The sequence below is a fragment of the Chrysemys picta genome, chromosome 1 (genome assembly GCF_011386835.1).
Source record: "Chrysemys picta bellii isolate R12L10 chromosome 1, ASM1138683v2, whole genome shotgun sequence".
Classification (NCBI taxonomy): domain Eukaryota; kingdom Metazoa; phylum Chordata; order Testudines; family Emydidae; genus Chrysemys; species Chrysemys picta.
The window spans coordinates 338,907,878-338,915,231 of NC_088791.1; positions in this window are offsets into that span (position 1 = coordinate 338,907,878).

Sequence of the window (7,354 nt, forward strand, 5' to 3'; positions counted from 1 at the left end):
GGATTGGTCCTGCTTTGAGCAGGGGGCTGGACTAGATACCTCCTGAGGTCTCTTCCAACCCTGATATTCTATGACTCTATGATTCCCTCCCAGAGTCTGCACCCCCCCCCCAACATCGCAACACCCTACCCCAGCCCTGAGCCTCCCCTGCACCCCAAGCCCCTCATCCCCAGGCGCACCCCAGAGCCCACACCCGCAGCCGGAGCCCTCACCAGCCCCCACATTCCAACTGCCTGCCCCAGCACTGAACCCCTTCCCCCACCCGTCATCCCCAGCCCCATCCCAGAGCACACACACCCAGCTGGACCCTCCTCCCGCACCCCAACCCCCTGCCCCAGCCCTGAACCCCAGCCCTCACCCAAACTCTTTCCTGAAACCCCCGTCCCACCCCCCTGCCGCAACTTGGACCCCCTCCGGCACTCCAAACTCCTCGTCACCAGCCCCGAGCCCACACCCCCAGCTGGAGCCCTCACCCTCAGACCCCAACCTCCTGCCCCAGCCTGCATCCACCTCCCACACCCTGAACCCCTCATTTCTGGCCCCAGTCCAGAACCTGCACCCCCACCCCAAAGCCCATGTCCCCTCCCACACCCCAACCCCCTGCCTCAGCCCAGACCCCTCCCACACTCCGAACCTCTCATCCCTGGCCCCACCCCAGAGCCCACACCCCCAGCCGAAGCCCTCACCCCCTCCCACTCCCCAACCACCTGCCCCAGCCCGGTGAAAATGAGGGAGTGGAGTGAGGGTGGGGGAGAGCGAGCGACAGAGGGCGGGGGCAATGGAGTGAGCGGGGGTGGGGCCTCGGAGACGGGGCGGGGCAGGGCCTCGGTGATGGGGTGGCAATGGAAGGGGCCTTGGAGAAGGGTTAGGGCAGGGGTGTTCGGTTTTGTGTGATTAGAAAGTCAGCAGCCCTAACGCTGACTTTCGGGGGCAGGGGGCAAAGCCGGGGGGCCTGCTGTAGTCTGATCAATGGCTGGAGTTCCAAGTGGTGCCTGTTGGCTCACAGTGGAGCAAGTTCAGCCTTTCCTTTCGAAAACTCAGCCTGGCATTTTGAAGGAGAATCTCAGCTTTCTTCTTCCTTTCAAGTGAGTCGCTCTAGATTTTATGGGTGTCGGTAAATACTTGAAAATGTGAACTCCAAAGGCTCAAAAACCAGAGAGCAAATCATTTATTGATTTATTAACCTCATGATTTGGGGGACATGACATGATTTTTGAACATGGGGTGTTGGCCCTACTGCCTCTGCGTCTAACCCTTGGCAGGGGGAAATGTACTTCCTCCTCGTGGGTTGCCAATTTAGGTTGGACGTATTCCTGAAGGTTTCATAACATGACATAATCCTTAATTAAAGATTAATCTTGAATTCATGGAGACACCAAGCCAATCCTGGAGGCTCGGCAACCCTACCTGCAACACAAGCCGCCTTCTCTCAAGAAGAAACACCTACAAGCGACGTCCCCCAGCTCTGCCCACTCTCTGTTTTCTTGCTCCATTTTATCATTCTGTCTTCATCACAAATCACCCTTTCCCCTGCCCTGTGGGTCATTCTATCTGTTCCTCTTCCTTGCCTGTCTCTCTCCCTCCATCTTTGTTCCTCGTTCTCTGGTCCCACCTGTTTCCTCCCTCCCTTGCTCTCTACCTCATCTTCTGCTTTGCCCACCCTTGATTCATCTCCTACCTAGAAATTTAGCCAGGAGAGTAGGGGTAACCCCCCAATTCTGGCAAAAAGTGGTGTGGATCTTCAACAACGACCCCTGATTGGGATCTCAGTTTTACGGCTCCTCCGGCAGGTGGTCCAGCAGCAGAGCGCCCCCTAGCCCCATTGGCTCAGTATTGACACAAGGGACCTCCAGCTCCTGCATTCCAAGCGGTGCACGCTGGAAGATTCATAGTTGGCCAGGGGGAAATCAGACCAAATCTGAGTGACATTTGATGAGGAGGTAAACAATCATGAGTTAAAAGGTCTTGCAAAAACAAATCCTCAGGTGCCCGCAGATGCTCCTACACATTGGCATTCTCTGACATCACGGCCTGCTCCTGTTCCTCCTCCTGTTCATGTGTAGATAAAAGCCTGAAACACTTGGAGAGCTTTAATTCTCTCTGCCCCATGCAGAGGTAATAGGATAAATGATCCACACCTCTGCTTACTTCTCTGTGGGGAAAACACACCTGTTCTGCATTGCTCGAGCCACAGGGTGACTCATGGGAATGCAAACGTTCTCACTGACCTCCCGAGAGCCACATCAAACACGGAGCCGTGGCAGGAAACCAACCTACCAGACTGTAGGTCACGGCAAGTTTGGCTCTGGACTGTATTTCACCTGCAAACTGTTAACAATACAGGCAGCTCCAGAGGGAGTGCCACCAAAACACCCCCGGTTCAGCTTTGTGTTGACAAGAGCAGCTAAGGACACGGACAATAACAGACCCAGAGCTAGGTTCTTGACACCACTGGTTCCCTAGGGCATAGGTTTCTCGCCCTATGCCCAGTGCAATTCAAATCTGTTATTATTATTATTTATTTGGATTTCAGTAGGACCTAATGGCCCCAGTCCATTGTGCCAGGTGCTGTATATGTATTTGTTATTTATATTACCATACGATTTAGGTGCCCCAGTCCTGGACTAGGCCCCATTGTGCCAGGTGCTGCACAAACACAACACAAAAGACAATCCCTGCCATGAAGAGCTGACAATCTATCAATGGGATCAATCTTCACACTGTGCACAGTCTCTTCACAAGCGCACAGTCAAGCTGTGGAACTCCTTGCCAGAGGATGTTGTGAAGGCCAAAACTATAACAGGGTTCAAAAAAGAACTAGATAAATTCATGGAGGATTAGGGTTGCCACACGGCCAGTCTGAGTTCCGGCTTGTGTGTCCAGGTGCCATTTGACAAGACCTGATATCTGGGTGTTTTGGATCTGGAGTAGAAGAGGTGGATCAGAGGGTGTGGTCACCATGATTTCACCAGCTTCCACCCCACCATCAACCTCAGCCTGGACTAATCTACACAGGAGGTCCACTTCCTAGACACCACCGTACAAATAAGCGATGGCCACATTAACACCACCCTATACCGAAAACCCACCGACCGCTACGCCTACCTTCATGCCTCCAGCTTCCACCCCGGTCACACCACACGATCCATCGTCTACAGCCAAGCACTGAGGTACAATCGCATCTGCTCCAACCCCTCAGACAGAGACCAACACCTACAAGATCTTCACCAAGCATTCTCAAAACTACGATACCCACACAAGGAAATAAAGAAACAAATCAACAGAGCCAGACGTGTACCCAGAAGCCTCCTGCTACAAGACAGGCCCAGAAGAGAAACCAACAGAACTCCACTGGCCATCACCTACAGTCCTCAGCTTAAACCTCTCCAACGCATCATCAGTGATCTACAACCCATCCTGGACAATGATCCCTCACTTTCACAGACCTTGGGAGGCAGGCCAGTCCTTGCCCACAGACAACCTGCCAACCTTAAGCATATTCTCACCAACAACCACGCACCGCACCATAACAACTCTAACTCGGGAACCAACCCATGCAACAAACCTCGATGCCAACTCTGCCCACATATCTACACCAGCAACACCATCACAGGACCTAACCAGATCAGCTACTACATCACCGGCTCATTCACCTGCACGTCCACCAATGTTATATATGCCATCATATGCCAGCAATGCCCCTCTGCTATGTACATTGGCCAAACTGGACAGTCACTACGCAAGAGGATAAATGGACACAAGTCAGATATCAGGAATGGCAATATACAAAAAAAAAAAAAAAAAAAAGGAGAACATTTCAACCTCCCTGGCCACACAATAGCAGATGTAAAGGTAGCCATCTTACAGCAAAAAAACTTCAGGACCAGACTCCAAACAGAAACTGCTGAGCTCCAGTTCATTTGCACATTTGACACCATCAGATCAGGATTAAACAAAGACTGTGAATGGCTATCCAACTACAGAAGCAGTTTCTCCTCCCTTGGTGTTCACAGCAACTGCTAGCAGAGCACCTCACCCTCCCTGATTGAACTAACCTCGTTATCTCCACACTGATTTATACCTGCCTCTGGAGATTTCCATTACTTGCATCTGAAGAAGTGAGGTTCTTACCCACGAAAGCTTATGCTCCCAATACTTCTGTTAGTCTCAAAGGTGCCACAGGACCCTCTGTTGCTTTTTACAGATTCAGACTAACACGGCTACCCCTCTGATACTTCATTCTGGTTGACACACACATCCCTGTTTGTGCTGTTGAAATGTACAAAAAAGTCACCTCCTGCTCTTGAGCTTTTCTGTCCACCACATTGCTCCCTGCCCTCTTCCTTCCTGTCTGTGTTCTGTGCCAGCCGCTGTTCTGCTGGCTGGTTCCCCACCAGGGGGAGCTCAGTGGCTTTCCTGCACCTGCTCCAGTGCAGCTGCTGCCCTTAGAGGGGCAGAGCAGAAGGAGACTGAGGAGAGCAGCAGAGATGCGAGGCGTTACTTGCCTGGGCCTCTCTGAGGCGGTGGAGTGTTCCCTGAGCTTTAATGGGTCGCTAAGACATGTAGCAGTTCCTGAACTGCTCCCCTGGGAGGGGCTTTAGGAGCACTGCAGGTGGGCGACTGTGGACCCAACTAGAGGAGTGCAGGCAGCCAGCAGCGCAAAGGTCCACAGCCACTAGTGGTTGCCACTTCCTCCTCCTCCTCCTCCTCAATCTAATGCAGGGCCATCTGGAGCTGCTTTCCCCCAACTACCTGCTGCACCAGTGCCCCAGCCTGCGTGAGAGAGAACAGTCCAAACTCTCACATTCTTGTTAACTGTTTGAAATGGGCCACCCTCGTTACCACTACAAAAGTAATTTTTCCTCCCTTGGTATTCTACTGTTAATTGAATTGTCTCGTTAGACTGACCCCCCCCTCCCCCACTTGGTAAGGCAACTCTCATCTTTTCATGTACTCTGTGTGTGTGTGTGTGTGTGTGTGTGTATATCTATCTATCTCTCTCTCTCTATATATATATATATATATCTGCTACTGTATTTTCCACTCCATGCATCTGATGAAGTGGGTTCTCGCCCACGAAAGCTTATGCCCAAATAAATTTTAGTCTCTACGGTGCCACAAGGACTCCTTGTTGTTTTTGGTGATGCAGACTAACACGGCTACCCCTCTGAAATTTGTTGACTTATTGTCCCTATGGGAGCTCCATGTTAGGATGGGCACATGTCCGTGCCCCCGTTGCGATTGAAAATTTTCATCAGCAGTGCCATGTGCCTGCACCCGATGCTTTCTCATGCTCCGGTACAAGGATATATAGGGAAGGGCAGATCCACCACCACTCCCGTTCTTCTTCAAATTGATGCAGCCGTGTATTCTATTTGTGTGTGTGCACGCCTAGCACACTGGAGCTGGAGAACGTTGCCTAGTAGTACCTGTAGCAGGGTGCACTTGCACCCTGAGGTCCTACCCCTTTCTGGGCCACAGAAAGGGGGTGCTACCCTGACCCCTTTAGTGCCTTTTCCCCACCCATGGCTAGAGTCGGAGCTCCGTGTGGGGTTTCCCATCTTGTGCTTTTGGTCTCGGTCTCTGAGAAATGTTTTCTTGTATATAGTAGTTCATAGGACCTTGGTTAAATTTAGTGTTAGCATATTATTAGAAGTAGTTGGCTGCCCTGTGTGATTGCCTCTCCAGGGTTCAAGCATTGTCCATCATGCAAGGGGCATTTCTAACAGTGATTCCCACACAAGGTGCTTATTGGGTTGTGACGAAGGACACATTTAAAGAGCCAGGAGCCATCTGCAAATTGTTCACAAAGGGGACTCAGGTGGCGAGAGACTTGCAGCTGCATCAGTACCAGTTGGAGCAGGCCATGAGGCTGTCACCTTCAGATCCGGGAAGTGATGCTGCTCTGTGCCTAGGCTCTGGTGTTTCCCCCAAGAGGAAGAGGGGGTATTCTCCCTCCTCTGGTTCCATGAAGAGGTCCCATAAAAACAATTGGGCTTGGAGAGATTCCTCCTCTGCTTCTCAGAGGTGTGCTGACCAGCACCGTACTCCTCCGGCACGCAGGATGGAGCAAGTCTGTCTAACCGCTTCCCGGTACTGTGCCGAGAGCAGCGAAAGCCCATATGGTTAACTCTGGTTGCGGCCATGGGATGTCCATTGAGTCCAGTGCAGACTGTCGCCAGACTGGTGACGTACCAGATGGCCTCAGACCTGCTTTGCCTCTCGGTCCTGGACTCTCCACTGCTTCCAGAGTGCTCTGGTGGCATGGCTTTTTCCACTTCATCCTCCGTTGTGCCCTTGGCACCTTCTGGCTGTATCGCAGAGCTCGTGGGCTCATTGGCACCACAGGTTGCACTGCCTGGGCCTCAGACGGTGGAGTCGAGATGGACGCCAGACCCAGCACCGGATGTCCCCTCGACGTTTGCCTTTTTCAATGCCATCATTGTCTTGGCAGCAGATCCCTTCGTCCAGTTCAATACCACTCTTTGCCTTGGTACTGGGTGCTTCTCCCAGTGAAGGGGTGGGAGTCTCTCTCATTTGGTACCACCAGTGCCTCGTTCCTCTTTGACACCAATGCCGCCCCTGTACTGGGCTTTAGATGAGTCTATTTGCTTGTCCCATTGGGGCTGGCTTCCCCATTGTCACCAGAGAACCTCCCGGGACTCGTCAAGATCCAGGTGGGGGTTGTTCTCCCTGTCATCATTGGACAGGCGCCAGAAATCACCCTCGGATTGCCATTGGTACTAGGATTGGCATCTGTCCCGCAGTTGGGAGAGGGGCTCCTGGCCTTAGTGCCTACTGTCCACTAATCCCACCCCTACCTATTGTCACTGCACCTCAAGGATTGGCTCCTCTATGGGTCTTGGGTCTAGAACAGGATCGTTCTCTTGACATCAAGGCAGTACTGCTGAATAGCAGAAAAACCACCACCAGGAAACCTTACCTACAGAAATGGAACTGTTTCCAAATGTGGTGCACTTCGTGCTCTGTATCTCCTGCTGAGTCTTCCCTCAGGCACATACTTGACTACCTGTTAAATCTGAAAACTCTGGGTTTGTCTCGGAGTTCTTTCAAGGCTCACCTCGCTGCTATTACAGCATGTGATTTGATTTTGACAAATAGGGAGGAACTGGTTGAGAATTTGAAAGTGGAAGGCAGCTTGGGTGAAAGTGATCATGAAATAGTAGAATTCATGATTCTAAGGAATGTTAGGAGGGAAAACAGCACCAAAAAAAAAATGGATTTCAAGAAGGCAGACTTTAGCAAACTCAGGGAGTTAGTAGATAAGATCCGATGGGAAGCAAGTCTAAGGGGGAAAACAGTTCAAGAGAGTTGGCAGTGTTTCAAAGAGACA